The following is a 16,021-nucleotide window of genomic DNA, read 5'->3' on the forward strand; positions in this document are numbered from 1 at the left end:
TCCCAGGGAAAAACAAGCCACAGAGGTGTCCGTATGCAGCATTCCTAGTAACCTGGCGTGATTAATGCAATAGACTTCACATAAAGAGACCCAGGTACAAATCCAACCTAAACCTCTTCATAATATATTGTGAGCCCTCCACCATAAGAGAAACCCTACTATACCTAAAGTGGGAATTGAACCCAGGTCCCATTGTTCACTGTCCTCACAACTAGGTTACTCTATTCACTTGCTTGATGCTTTCTTAGAAATGGTCATAATATTTGGAGCTGTCATAGAGCCTAGTATTTAATGTCATTGTCACAGGGGTGGGGGTGAAGTGGGTCAGTGACTACTGAGGGACTAAAATGGGGTCTAAGGCAGTGGCTTCCAACCTTGTCCTGAGAGTTAGCCTGAAAACCCCATTGGCCTGGTGGTCTTCCAGGACAGGATTGGGGACCACTGGTCTAAGGTACCTTTTGGTTATTTAGTCGTGACGGAAACAGGTCTAGATAAAAAAAAAAAAAGTACTACCTTTTTTTTCCCTGGACCTTTTTTTCTGTTCCATTGAGCTGAAAAACATCCAGATTTTAAGATCACATCCAACACGCCCCCCCCCCCCCTCTTGCGAGTTAGATGAACTATGGAGTAAAATGTTCCAATTCCGAGTTTCGAAAATTGCGACTTAAGACATTTTTGCAAGAAAAACATCCACTTGCCACTTTATGATGCTTTGGAATTTTTTTCTCTTTTGAAAATGTGCACCACAATGAATCGTTATTTCCATTTTGAAGGGGAAAAAAAAGGAATACATGTATTTAACTATGATTAAGATTCATATTTGAACCTGTTGTTATTTTTGGTGGGCAGACACCCCATAGATTATGTCCTTCACCAATGGATTTCTCTCAATTTAAGTCATTCTTAGCACATTGGTCAAACCTTGCATGACATTATCATCATCAATATTTATTGTATTTTTGAAACAAACACTTCCTAAAAATATTAAAGAAGTTTTATTAAAATTTACCCTTTCAATTCAATGTTTCAGCTTTAAATTATACTGGAGCATGACTGTATTTAAACAACAAAGCACACAAAATAATTGGTCCCACATTCAAGGTAAATGCTGAAACAGCAATACATATAATACTGTACAATTCACTTTATTGGATGTATAGTTATTTTGATTTTTGTTAAAAGCTAGACTGTGTCTATATAAACAAATGTGTATTACTGGAATTGTTCTTCAAATGTTTGGCCACCATTAGGAGGTATTCAGATTAGATTTTGACAGCCAACTCAATAAATTGCCAGTAACAGAACACAGGAACATCTCCCTCAACAAATATTTGGATATTTGTCATAAGACTATTTGTTATCCTTGTTCTGGAAATACAATATAGGAAATTTTCTTTCTAGTAGTAATACTTCATCTAGAAAAATGAGTTTCAAGCTCTAATTACCTACAACCTTCATACTGGATTGCCATCACAATGACTTATCCCGACATTCTGCCAAACGTGGTAATGGCCTTTCCTTTAAGTGAGGTAATGTTACTGCCCACACAAGAAGGTCCTCCACACACTCTTGACTGGAAACAGGTTCTCACATTTAAAATTCAGTCATAAAAACTGATGCAATTGTCCTCTTTAATGGCTAATTATTTTATTTTAAAACTTAGAAAAATTTTAAAAACATGGATGTTTAATGATGGTTGAAAAATGTTGAGGTGACTAAGCTTGTTTAGCCTATATTATGGTGTCTCATTGCTTTTTTCTACATTGGCTGCTATACAATTTTTATTTGTTAAAATGTAGTTTTACTATTGTATTGCTCACTTATAATTATATTTTTGATGCATTTTTAAAAATACATGACTGCTCTATTTTTTTGAAACGTAAGTAACATAATATTTTTGTGATGCACAGTATATAAAATCAGTGAATCAAATCAACTGACATTCCAGTTACAAAATAAACTTTTACAAATTGGCTGACATGATCCCAATTCTGTTATTTACAAATGGGTGCTCATTTCACCTCTAATCTGACCTGTTACAGCTACTTTGGTCACTTCTGAAGTTTGTTTCATTAGATACCATTTGTAAAGTAGTGATCATGGTCCTTGCTTCATACATTTATATTGCACTAGACCAGGGGTGTCATAGTCCCTCCTCGAGGGCCGCAATCCAGTTAGGTTTTCAGGATTTCCCCAATAAATATGCATGAGATCTATTTGCATGCACTGCTTTTATTGTATGCTAATAGATCTCATGCATATTCATTGGGGAAATCCTGAAAACCCAACTAGATTGCGGCCCACGATGAAGGACTTTGACACCTCTGCACTAGACCAAGTCACAATAAAACACAGTGTGCTAGGTCAAGCAGTGCTAGCCAATCAATCTGCCTTATATTGCAATTTCTAACTCTGAAACAATTTGTAAAGAAGTGAGTAGCCCTAAGCATCCAGCTGTGTCTACTCAGTCCTGCTTGCTGATGGAAAAAGTTATTGTTGCTGACTTTTATCAGATTGTAAGCCTACTGGAACAGATAAGGAAAAAAACAGTATCTGGTTACTATTAAATGTATTGTAACCGTTTTGGGTGAATCTTTTCATGAAAAGATGGTTAATAAATCCCAATAAATAAAAAAAAAGCTTCACAGATTATATACATAATTCCTCCCACTTCCCCAAGTGTTGCATTCTTGAACTACAGGTCGAGCTAAGGAAACTGCTGCTTGCAGAGCTGTACATGTTTAGAACTTTATACTAAGTTCTGAGTAAACTGTTTCATCCCAGTATTGTGCGATACCACCACCCATTTGTGTACCCAAAGAGGTTTAATTAACAGGAGATGGCGGGAGCGAGTTTGGCCCATTGCTTTATACGAAGTCAGTAGGTGGAGATTGTCGCCATACTAATTCACCTAAAACAGCCTATTAGAAACCAAGGTGGTTTAATTGATAGGAGCATGCACCAATCAGAGACTATTGGCAGCAGCATGAAGAGACAGCTTCAGTGTTGCCATATGACACAATCTCTGGTTAATTAAACCTCCTTGTGTGTACCTGTTGGTTGATGAAAAACATGTGTACAAAACATGATAAAGGGCATTTGAAAGTAAAAATGAGAGAATTATTTCCATGCAAGATCAAACATCTAAGTAGAGACCCAGCAACTCTGTTTCAATTTCCTGTAGAAAAAGAACAGCTTAATTTAGATTTCCAGTTTAAAAACCAATTTGAAGCTGATTCAACAATACAAAATGCCTTCACTGTTCAAAGTGGACAATTTACAGAAATATTTTAAACTTGTGTCAGCTCAGGGGAATGCAATGTCAGCTGGAGAGGTTATACAGTTGACTCCACTAAGTGCACGTTGGTTAAGCGCACGCTTCAGTTATCTGCACCCTACCACCATGGCCTCGATTTTTTTTTTTTAACATTAAAGTCAATGGATGTAAATTCCGGAAATTTGCAATTCTGATAAGCAGACAATCCGCTTATGCACACTGTCGTAGGTCCCACCTGTATTCTTTCTCGTACCGTTCACTCCGGTTAAAAGCAATCACGTAAATGAGCCGCATGTTTCGGAACAGCAGTCTAGGCCTGGCTATGTGTTTGAACTTTCGGAACGGCACCGTGGTGTCACGTAGACAAAAATCATTGTCTTTGGTTGAATGTGTCCACCATGCTGATGTCAGATGCCGCTTAGGCGTTATTACAGTATTTGTACATAAATTGGAAGGGCCTGTCCCCTGAGAGTGGTGTACTCCAGGTACTTCTGCAGTTGCTCACATATGGTCTCCCAATTAAAGTAATAGAGACCCATACACCACTTTCAAACGTAGTGAAGCTATTGGTTTCAAGGTGCCTGTATGTTGAATATGAAAGCAACAAAAACCAAAGGATAATCGCAAACTTCAAACGTGATTACAGGTCACTCGTCCCAAAATATGTGATGGCAGTGGTCGATGCAAGCACAGAATCCTGCCCCCGAAATGCTGATCTTGCGAGAACAATTACGATGCTCGACTCTTTTCACATGGTACTCCAATTAAGCGCACACTCCATTTAAACGCAGGTGGCAAACCAGTCCGAAGGACTTGCACTTAAGCAGAGTCGACTGTATACCTATTCAACAATGCACACTGAATACATGGAATTAGTTCAGTAACATTTTAGTAAATGGCTGTCTTATGGAGTTAACTGATTTTTGTGAAAAAATTCTGCCGAATGTCGCTGAAAAGTAAAACTTAGCTAATTCAAAAGTTTCAGAGATACATACAGGAATATCCAGCAGATAACTTAATTTTGCACTTTGGATACTGAGAATCTATATAACAAAAACTGTTAAAATCATTTGGGATTAAAATTTTAAAAGGGTACCAATCTCAACCAGAGAGGTGCCACTATATGAATATTCTTTTGCGTCCATTGTTCATTGTTTTGCAGTTTGTCACATTCCTGTGAGATCTAGCTACATATTTATTTTCCAAATGGTGACAATCCGGTTTCCCTTACTGATTTAGCTTACAATTGTGTGCAAATATGTAGGCACCGTAATCAAAAAGTATATTTCATTGAATCCCTAAATGAACAGAAGCTGACAGATTCTATAGTGGCATAAAGTTAAACTTTGCAGAAAGATGTATATTTAAATGAATGTACAGTATTTCTGATTCTAACAGATTGAAAACAGAAAGTGAACATGCCAAGTGCAAAGGTCTAGACCAGTGTTTTTCAACCTTTTTACACCTATGAACTGGCATAAATAAAATAATTATTTTGTGGACTGGCACCAGTCCACAGACTGGCGGTTGAAGAACACTGGGCTAAGTTGTGGGCCAGACCCCGCCCCATAATAGTACTAATTGTAACACTATTTTTTCCAATCATTTTTCATATATACACACACAATATAATATTATATTAAGAACACATAATGGCTAACCACAAAATTAAACTACACAAAGCACACTGTATGCTTCTCAACATTCATTCCTACCAGAAAGATAACCCCTATGCAAATACGGGACCAAAAACTAAAAGTACTAATATACCTATATACAAAGAAACCCTACGATGCAAGACTCTGCATGCAGTACAACCCCAGAGAAAAAGAAACAAATGCATTTCTTCCTGAACAGTGCAAAATAGACAGCAGATAAAAATTCTCAAAATTGACACATTTCAATCACTAAATTGAAAATAAAATCATTCCCCCTATCTTTGTTGTTTCCCTCCATGTTTGTTTTTTTAATTAGATTTCTCTTTCTCTAATTAAAGACAAATAGTACATGACCAGCTATAATGGAAAGGTCAAAAACGGATTAAAACTGGAAAAAGCATAAACAACATCAAAGCAGTTGCCAATAAGGCGGTAAGAGGGGACAAAAGAGACGAGGAAAAAATAGCTAAGGAGGCAAAAAACTTCAAGCTGTTCTTTCAATATATTAAGGGGAAACGACCCACGAAGGAAGCGGTGGGGCTGCTGGATGACTTTGGAATAAAGGGAGTGCTAAAGGAGGACAAAGCCATCGCCGACAAACTGAACACATTTTTTGCGTCTGTATTTACCGAAGAGGACATACACAACATACCGGGAACTGACTGGCTACACGCAGTAAACGAAGATGGGAAACTGATAGGGTTGACGGTCAGTCTAGAAGAGGTATGCAGGCAGATTGATAGGCTTAAAAACAATAAATCCCCGGGACCGGATGGCATCCATCCGAGGGTAATCAAGGAACTGAAAGAGGCTATAGCTGAACTACTCCAACTAATAGCCAATCTGTCGATCAAATCAGGAAGGATACTGGAAGATTGGAAAGTGGCGAATGTTATGTCAATCTTCAAGAAAGGTTCGAAGGGAGATCCGGGAAACTACAGACCGGTGAGTCTGACCTAGGTACCGGGAAAGATGGTAGAAGCGCTGATAAAGGACTGCATCACTGATCACCTTGACGGACACAATCTGATGAGCACCAGCCAGTACGGCTTCAGCAAATGAAGATCTTGCTTGATAAACTTGCTGCACTTCTTTGAGGGAGTAAACAGGCAGATAGATAATGGTGACCAGGTCGACATTGTATATCTGGATTTTCAGAAGGCGTTCAACAAGGTCCCGCGTGAATGACTACTTTGAAAAATTGCGAGCCATGGAATCGAGGGTGAAATACTCACGTGGATTAAAAACTGGTTGGCGAATAGGAAACAGAGAGTGGGGGTAAATGGACAATACTCAAGACTGGAAAAGCATCACGAGTGGAGTGCCGCAGGGTTCGGTGCTTGGACCCGTGTTCTTCAACATATTTATAAATGACCTGGAAATTGGTACGACGAGCGAGGTGATTAAATCTGCAGATGATACGAAGTTATTCAGAGTAGTGAAGACACAGGAGGAATGTGAAAACCTGCAACATGACATAAACTCACTTGAGAAATGGGCCACGACAGGGCAAATGAGATTTAACGTGGATAAGTCTAAGGTGATGCATGTCGGTAACAAAAATCTTATACATGAATACAGGATGTCTGGTGCAGTACTCAGAGAGACCTCCCAGGAAAGAGACTTGAAAGTACTGGTTGACAAGTCAATGAAGCCATCCGCGCAATGTGCGGTGGTGGCAAAAAGGGCAAACAGAATGCTAGGAATGATTAAAAAGGGGATCACGAACAGATCGGAGAAGGTTATCATGCTGCTGTACCGGGCCATGGTAAGCCCCCATATAACATAACATCGTACTTATAACCACATAACCGTAAGTTCAATGAAGTGAACAAAAGATTAAAAATAACATAATCTAAGGATGATTTAAATTAGTTCGCTAAATATTTTGAAAAAAGATGAGTTTTCAATTGAGTTCTAATGTGCTTGTAAGAGCAAGCACTATACAACAGTGGCCTAAATTCTGTCATAGAAAGCAACCTGAAATGCTAGTGTATGTTCCAAGGAGCACTGGTCGCATACATAAAGAAGGACACGGTACTACTCAAAAGGGTCCAGAGAAGAGCTGGAGGAGTTGTCGTACAATGAGAGATTAGGAAAACTGGACCTCTTCTCCCTTGAAAAGAGGAGACTGAGCAGGAACATGATTGAAACATTCAAGATAATGAAGAGAATAGACTTAGTAGATAAAGACAGGTTGTTCTCTCTTTCCAAGGTAGGGAGAACGAGAGGGCACTCTAAAGTTGAAAGGGGATAGATTCCGTATGAACGTAAGGAAGATCTTCTTCACCCTGAGAGTGGTAGAAAACTGGAATGCTCTTCTGGAGGCTGTTATAGGGGAAAACACCCTCCAGGGATTCAAGACAAAGTTAGACAAGTTCCTGCTGAACCAGAACGTATGCAGATAAGGCTAGTCTCAGTTAGGGCACTGGTCTTTGACCTAAGGGCTGCCGTGGGAGTGGAATACTGGGCATGATGGACTACCCGTCTGACCCAGCAGCAGTATTCTTATGTTCTTATGTACTTCTACCTTCCCTATAACTGTTTACAGGGAAAAGGAGGCAATTTTAACAAAAGCTCTATCAGACACACTGAATCAGACAATTTTGCCTAACTTAGTTAATCAGTTAATTAATGATTGTGATATATGATTTATTCTCCATGTAAAATATCAGATTAGAAAATAGGGCAGTTGAAAGCTAGCCTAGGATACTATTTAAGCAGGGTCTTTGTTTTTCATTATACACATGCTGTGTATGCTCCATGCTGTGCCTTACCTTTTGGCTTGCTCCCGCCTGGCTGTTTTATGCCGCCCCCCGGTGTTATCTTCGGGCCAGCTCTCCTATTCTTTACTGCTTCAGTGCACACAGCCGTAGGGAGTGGCTCCTCATCTCATTTGGAAGTCTTCCCTCTGATGTTGTAACAAAATGAGCGTAGGAGCCGCTGCCCGCAGCTTTGTGCACTGCGGCAGTAAGGAAGAGGGGAGCCGGCCCGAAGATAACACCACATCGATCGCACCGTGGACCGGCGGTTGAAGAACACTGTCTTGGGCCAAATGCACATGCCGGCCCCGTGGACTGGCAGGAAATTTCTGTGGACCTGCACCGGTCCACAGACTGGCAGTTGAAGAACACTGGTCTAGACCAGTGGTTCCCAACCCTGTCCTGGAGGACCCCCAGGCCAGTCAGGTTTTCAGGATAGCCCTAATGAATATGCATGAGAGAGATCTACATATAATGAAGATGGCCAGGCATGCAAATCTGCTCCATGCATATTCATTAGGGCTATCCTGAAAACCCAACTGGCTCGGGGGTCCTCCAGGACAGGTTTGGAAACCACTGGTCTAGAGTACTTTGTAACACTTTCCTTGGCAGGAATAATTTTTAAACTTATCATGTACACTGCTAAAAATCTCTGTCTTAGCATTTTGAATTTTTTTTCTTTTTCCCATTCAGAACTCTGAACTCAGAAATGTGTTTTCTTGTAGGCATTTTATGTTTCTGCTCTCCTCATAATATGCAAGTCTGGGGTCTGTGAAGACCATTTGAAACCTTCAACTTTCTTTCCTCTTGAGTACTTCATGATTGATTTTGATGTATGTTTCAGACTGTTGCCTTGTTGAAATATTCAGCCTCTTCTGAGCATCAGCTTATTTACTGAAAATGGGACTTTGGCTTCTAGACCAGGCTTATTCAACCTACTGCACGCTGGCCAGATCTGGTTTATATGAGTGAGAGAAACAGGGTGAAGGCAAGGGGGGGGGGGACATTAGCTACAGCAAGACTGGGTAAAAGCTGGGGAGGATGGTGCACCATCATATTTTGCCACTATTTTGACAAAACATGCAGCAAAATATACCAGTGCATGTTTTGGCCAATGGAACGTTATAAAATATAAAATGTGACCCCAGAAAGAAAAAGGTGGACAAGCCTGTTCTAGAATATGTTGATATTTAGCTAAACGCATTCTTCCTTCCACCCATAAAATATTTCCTGTGCCACTGGTTACCACACAACCCTAAAGCATAATGAACCAATTCTTGTGCTTTTTAGTTGACAAAATCTTGAATTTAAATGCTTTACTCTTTCTCCAAATTTATCTTATATGGTTATAGCTCAACAGTTCAAATTTTATTTTAACAATCCAAAGTAGTTTATTCCAAAAAGTTTCAGACTTATCAAGGTTTTCTTTTGTATACTTCAGATGGTCAGTTTTTTTGTTGTTTTTTTTTGACGGGATCATAGAAAAGGATTCATTATGACAACATCCTTTAGACTACTGTTGCAATCGCTGATCCTATCTACCCTAGATTACTGCAACATCGCCTACCTGGGTATCCCAAAAAAAACAGTACAAAAATTAAGATTAGTGCAAAACACTGCAGTTCGCTTGATCTTCGGACTGAGGAAAAAAGACCACATCAGCCCCTATTACAAAAAATTACACTGCTACCAATGGAGGCGCAAATACTGTTCAAATTTGCATGTATCTGTTACAAACAAGTCTGGGGCCTAGCACCTTCCTACCTGCAAACACACTTCACTCTGCACAACCCCACACGTACAACCAGAAACAAAAACATCTTTGCATACCCAAAGATCACAGGCTGCAAATACAAATCCTTCCTAGACAGAACCTTCATGTTCCAAGCATACAGACAGCAATCCTGGCTGGGAAACCACATAAATAAAGCCAGACAGACCTACAACACATTCCGAAAATCAATTAAAACCGCTCTATTTGACAAATTCCTTGCCTAATCAGATGACCTCTCTCAGGTATTCTTTCCCCTTATAACCCCAATGTATTATGTAACTTTTTTCTCTCATGTATTCCTTCCCTATGCTTCCCTAATCATCATGTAACTCCCTTCTTCTTGCATTGTGTAATTCACTGATTGTCCAGCCTTCTTTCTATGTGAACCGCCTAGAAGTCAGTTTGACTATGGTGGTATAGAAAAATAAAGTTATTATTATTATAACTCTCCCTTACAGTTCACTGCTATGTATTTAACACTGCATTGTGGACCATAATCAAATAAACTTTTCATCATGTTATCCGAGTTCTGTTTTACAGATCTGGCCTGTTCTCAGGCAATTCTATCAGCGATTTTTCTTGGTCTTCTCAAAGTTGTCTTGACTATAACAGTCCCATGTAACTTCCATTTCTTAACAATGTTTCCGATAGTTGAAATTTCTATGTAGCTTAAAGTATTTATAGAGACTTTTATAGATTTCCCTTGCTTTGTAAGAACAAATTATTTCAATTTTCAAATACTCAAACGCTATTTAAAAAGGCACCCATGGCTACTAAAAATAGACAGAACAAAACTTCTCAAAACAGAATTTAGAAGAATCACAATGGAAAAGGCATCACCTAACTGAAGGCTTAAGGAGTCAAACCTTTTGCACCTTACTAACAATTAAAAAAAAAAAGTACTAATAAATTGTCTAACTTTTTGTACCTGCTATATTCACTTTATTATTATTTTTACTCTGTTAAAATCAGCAAATAAACAGTATAAAGAGATTAGGTTTTCACCTTGCTAATATCTTTTCTAGTAGATAGGTGGACAATATGGTATTCTCCCCATTCTCACAAGCCATGCAGAAGGAATTCACTCCAGGTTTTCAACTCTTCCTTCTACTGATGGCTCTGCTGCCCCCTTCAGTTTGTACCAAAGCAGGAGATAGCTCTATATAGATACACATAAGGAGGAGGGGTACGGCGAGACTCCCCAAAATACAATGCTGTTCTGCTCTGAAAAGTATAACAAACATGTTAAATATTGCAATGGAACAATCCAAACTTCAGAATAACCATATCAATCTGAAACATTTATAGAGTTCAAACATTGCCCAATGTGCTATAGCAATACATTATTCTTCATACCCTTAAGGGCTGACTGATACCAAAACCTCAGTTTTGACTTGAACTGTCTGATTAAGAGAGTAGGCAGGTGGAGAATTAGCTGAAAGGATGAGGCATACCTATCTACTAGAAAAGATATTGGAAGGTAAGAACCTAATCTCTTTTTCTAGTGCAATAGGTGTGTCATTTTGGACAGTAGGGACATACAAAATCAGTCCCAGGAATCTAGAGTGGAACTTTTGCATCTGCTCATAACACTGAGGACCTAAATATGGTATCCTCCTGTGCTGCCATGTCCACTCTATAGAACTTGGAAAACGTATGCAGTGTGGACCAGGTTGCTGCCCTAGAAATCTTCTCGGGTAAAATCGCTCGAGTTTCTGCCTACAAAGAAGCCACGCTTCTTATCGAATGTGCTTTCAAGGAGACTGGCGATTGCTTGCCACAGACAATATATGCTGATGAGATGGCTATGCAAATCCATCTTGGATGCCAATCTACCGCATAGAGCCTGACTGGTGAGCACAAAGGAGATGGTCAGACAGTCAGAACTCATTAGTAATCTCTAGATATTGCAAGATGACTCTCCTCACCAGCTTTCTCAGAGTCTGATCCATTTTCTTTGACCTTCTATCACCTTGTGTGACCTGGAACGCTGGTAATTTTTTTCTTGATTTGACATGAAATGCCAAAACAAACTTTAGCAAAAAGGAAGGGGCCATGCATTAGGAAACTCCCGCTTTTGAGGAAGGGTTCCCTGCACGACAGCGCCTGCAGCTCCAAGACTCTTCTCACTGACATAATGGCCATGAGAATGGTCTTGATGATATGATCCATCACGGATACCTCGTGAACAGGCCCACACAAAGTCTGACTGAGGTCATGCAGAACACGTTAAGGTTCTATAACAGAAACAGCTGCTTTACCAGTGGTCTGAGTTTTAGTGCCCCTTTTAGGAATGTAGCTATGTCTGGATGAGAAGCCACAGGAGACTTGTTTTCTTAGGCTCTGAAATGAGAAAGGCCTGCCATTTGGACCCTGAGCAATGCCACTACAAGATCTTTGTCGCGATCTGCTTGGAGGAAAGCCAGCACCACAGAGATTTGGGCACTAAAAAGATCTACTTTTTCTGTTGTGTACCAGTGCCTTAGCATAAGCAGAGATCATCATAGGCTTCTTGGCTCTGAGGAGAGTAGCAATGACTACCTCCGAATATCCTTTGGGCTCTAATGCCACACACTCAAGAACCATGCATAAAACCAAAGCAATCAGGATCTTCTATGACCACTGGTCCCTGAGAAAGATGATTGGGCTGAACCTACAGTCTGAGACTTTTGCTCCTCTGAAGATTTGTATACCATGGCCTGCGCAGCCAATCCAGAGCCACAAGGACCACTGTCCCTCAGTAGTTTGCTATTCTGTGGAATATTTGTCCTAACATGGGCCATGGAGCAAATATGTACAAGAGTTTGTTCTTTGGTCAAGGCTGGACTAGGATGTCCAGACCTGTATCTCCGAGCCTGGATCTTCGACTGAAAAAATGGTCCGACTTCTTGATCCTCACTGTAGTCATCAGATCGAATGGTGAGCAGCCCCAGTGATGAACGATGGATTGGAACGCTGCTGTAGACAATGTCTATTCTCCTGGGTCTAAGGTCTGCCTGCTGAGGTAATCAGCCTGGACCTTGTCCAATCTCGCTAATATATCACAGAAATTGCTTAAGAACATAAGAATAGCCTTACTGGGTCAGACCAATGGTCCATTAAGTCCAGTAGCCCGTTCTCACGGTGGCCAATACAGGTCACTAGTACCTGGCCAAAACCCAAGGAGTAGCAATATTCCATGCTACCAATCCAGGGTAAGCAGTGGCTTCCCCCATGTATTTCTCAATAACAGACTATAGATTTTTCCTCCAGGAAATTGTCCAAACCTTTCTTAAAACCATCTATGCTATCCGCTCTTACTATAACCTCTGGCTTGTAGGTGTATTTCTGCCCACTGGAACAATAAGAGGGCCTCCAAATTCAGCTACACACGTTAGGTGCCACATTGGTGATTGACATAATGCACTATTGCATTGTCTGAGAAGACTCAAATAGCCTGTCCTTTCAGAATCTTCTCCAATTTCTGTAATGCCAACAAATAGCCTGAAGCTTCAGTCTGTTGATAGACCACTTTCTCTTGGCAACTGGCCACTTTCCCTAGCTGGCATTCATTGTAAGAATCACCCATGGAGCTACTCTGAGGGGCATGCACTGTAATAACAACTGTGGACGAAGCCACCAACTCATACTGCTGCAGGAATCTGGAGACCACAGGAGTGTCATCTAAAGGGAGTTTAATTGTGGGGACCACCGAGGACGCATGAGCCTAGCACTTGGGAAGTAGCGCCATGCTGACGGAGCTCGTTAACCATCATGTCCTAAATTTGAGTGCAAAACTTCTACCTTCGTGCCTCTGGAAGTTAGACACAGCCTTCCACTGGTTCCCAGGTATTCAAGCGACTGGGACAGAGCCAGTTGGCTCTTTCAAAAATTTACAATCCAGCCTAGGCTCTATAAGACCTGGACCACGAGCCATTGCCTGTTCTCCTTCTGAGAACGATGGAGCTCTGATCAGTCAGTCACCCATGCATGGATGCACTTGCAATCCTGCCCTGCAAAGATGTGATAGCACACCAGCATCACCTTGGTGAATGTGCAGGGTGCTGTTGTCAGATCAAAATGGAGCATCGAGAATTGACATCTCTCCAGCACATGGAATCTCAGGAACTCCTGTGTTCCTGAAACATGGGAATGTGCAGGTAGGCTTCCATCAAGTCTAGGGAAGCTAGAAATACCCCCGGAGCTACTGCTGCACTTACTGACTGCATTGTCTCCATGCAAAATCATGGAACCTTCAGATCTTCATTAACATGTGAGAGATCTAAGATGGATTTCCAATGTTCTGAGCCTCTCTTGGGTACTGTGAAGTATATGGAGTATCTGCCCAAGCCCGTTCAGCACTGGTTCTAAGGCCTGAATTTCTAAAAAGTCTCTGTACTGTTGCTAAGACTCTGTTTGTCTTTTCTGAACACTCCACCAAGAAGTCCATAAACCAGTCTGTTTAGGGATGGGCGAACTTGAGCTTGTACTCTCTCCGAATGATCTCCAGCACTCAGCGGTCTGACAAAATCTGTGCCCAGATCGCCACATGCTGAAAGCCTTCAGTCTATTCTCAGAGGGAAGGCTTCAGCCCTGGTGTCATTGAGTTTACTTGGAGGTTGAAGTGGAATGAGAATTGGAGGCTTAGTTTTGCCTAGGTCCTATGAATCTCTCCCATGATCTGAGCAGAGTTTCTTCCCGAGTACTGTCAAAAGCGCCTAGAATTATGAATGTTAGACCGCCCAGAACCTCTACAGGCTTGTGGTCTGCTGTCAGGCAGAGATTTGGGTCGGTGATCTGCAATGCTGGCCATCAGAACATCCAAACCCTTTCTGAACATCTGTCCTATGAAAGAGAGTCTGTTGAGGGTAGCCTTGGAGGTGGAATCTTCCCCCCTCCCCCCCCATTTCCTGATCCAGAGCATTCTGCAGGCACAATGGAATAAGCAGAGACTTTACTCATGACTCTTATGATGCTGTAGAAAGATAAGTACTTCAACAAAATATGAACCCAATAAGAAGGATGGCACAATGTTGTATATTCAAAAAAATCCTTCCCGATAGAGTGGGAATAGCAGGAGCTAAAATGTGTACATGAATAAAGAAATAAATGATTAGTGAAATAAAGGAGGAGTCCTCAGTTAACACAGCTAAATGCTAGAGCATCAAAGCAAAAGTTGTCACTGTAGGCCACATAATCTACCCCTGCTAGCATAAGCTGGGGCAAAGGCTTGCCCTTTGTCAGGGTATCTTGGTATTACAAGCACGTGCCACAAATGAGGTTGCTGCAGCTGCTTTGATTCCTAAAGCCAAAGCTTTGAACTGCCATACGTTAGATAGATTGTGAGCCCACCGGCACAGATAGAGAAAATGCTTGAGTATCCGATTATAAAACTGTTTGACTGGCGGTATGTAAAAACCTAATAAACTTGAAACTTGATTTTAGGATGACATCCACTCTGCAATCCTACATATCCTATAATACTACATCTCTCTCACTTGGCAAGGACGTGTGCTTGGTTACTCGAACTACCAAGGAATCCATCTTTAGCTGAACGAACATCTGTTGACACTCCTGTGCCACAGGATATAGCCTAGACATTGTTTTGGCTCCCTTTAAAGAGCCCTCAGGAGCATCCCAGTGCTCTGTGACAAACACTCATAGGAGGATGCCATGGAAAGGACATGGGCTGCGCTCTGACTCCACTGAGGATAGACCAATGAGAGGAAGGAGCCTGCTGGTAGTTTAACTCCCACAAGGAGCCTTCTCTGCTACTACTATTTAACATTTCTATAGCACTGAAAGGCATATGCAGCACTGTATAACATTATTTAAGAGACAGTCCCTGCTTATTAGTGCCGAAGGCTTGAAAAGCCAACATACAGTGGGATCTTCCCCTTGGTCAAAAACCCCCCTGCATACCCTGCAAAGTTCTCCCCTACACTGGGGAGCTCTGGTGCACCGATAACAACAAAAATCACAAAAAAATACTGAAAATAATAAAGAAATCTACAGAGAAGATCAGAAAGACACTTTCTGGCTCACATACAAAAGGAAAAACTGAAAGGGGCAGCAGAGCCCTCGGTAGAAGGAGTAGGAGTTGAAAACCTGGAATAGATTCCTTTTGCAAGGCTCACAAGCATAGGGAGAATACCCTATTGTCCAGAATGACACACATATTGCACTAAAGTTAAGATGTGTTTTCTTTGTACTATTTGTCAGCTTTTGTTCATGTAGGGATTCAATGAAATATACTATTTTATCAAGGATACTTAAATTTCTGCACTCAAATGTATAGGAGCTGCTATCATTTAAAGTGTCACTTATTTCCTCAGTTACTTGTTTCAAGTAAACCATTTCTTTACTAATTGTACAAGCAATGAGATCAAAAGTTTACTCATTGTACAAGCAATGAGATGTCAGCTGTTTCTATCTAATCTTTCCAAAGAAACAACAGAGCCGTTACCAAGACTACAAAAAAGACAAATGTTTAAAACTTCGACCCAAGCTTGATTACATTAAAAAAATATATTTCTTCTTTTTGTAAGAACACCTGTTTTTTAAGATTTAT

At 40.8% G+C, this 16,021-nt stretch overlaps 1 protein-coding gene across 5 annotated transcripts in view; it reads right to left on the minus strand.

Annotated features, from left to right (window-relative positions):
* The window catches only part of RBM33 (RNA binding motif protein 33), a 406,831-nt gene that overhangs the window by 32,479 nt on the left and 358,331 nt on the right, over positions 1 to 16,021 (minus strand). The gene's annotated exons all lie outside the window — the stretch shown is intronic.

This window comes from Geotrypetes seraphini, chromosome 2 (assembly GCF_902459505.1).
Source record: "Geotrypetes seraphini chromosome 2, aGeoSer1.1, whole genome shotgun sequence".
NCBI lineage: Eukaryota > Metazoa > Chordata > Amphibia > Gymnophiona > Dermophiidae > Geotrypetes > Geotrypetes seraphini.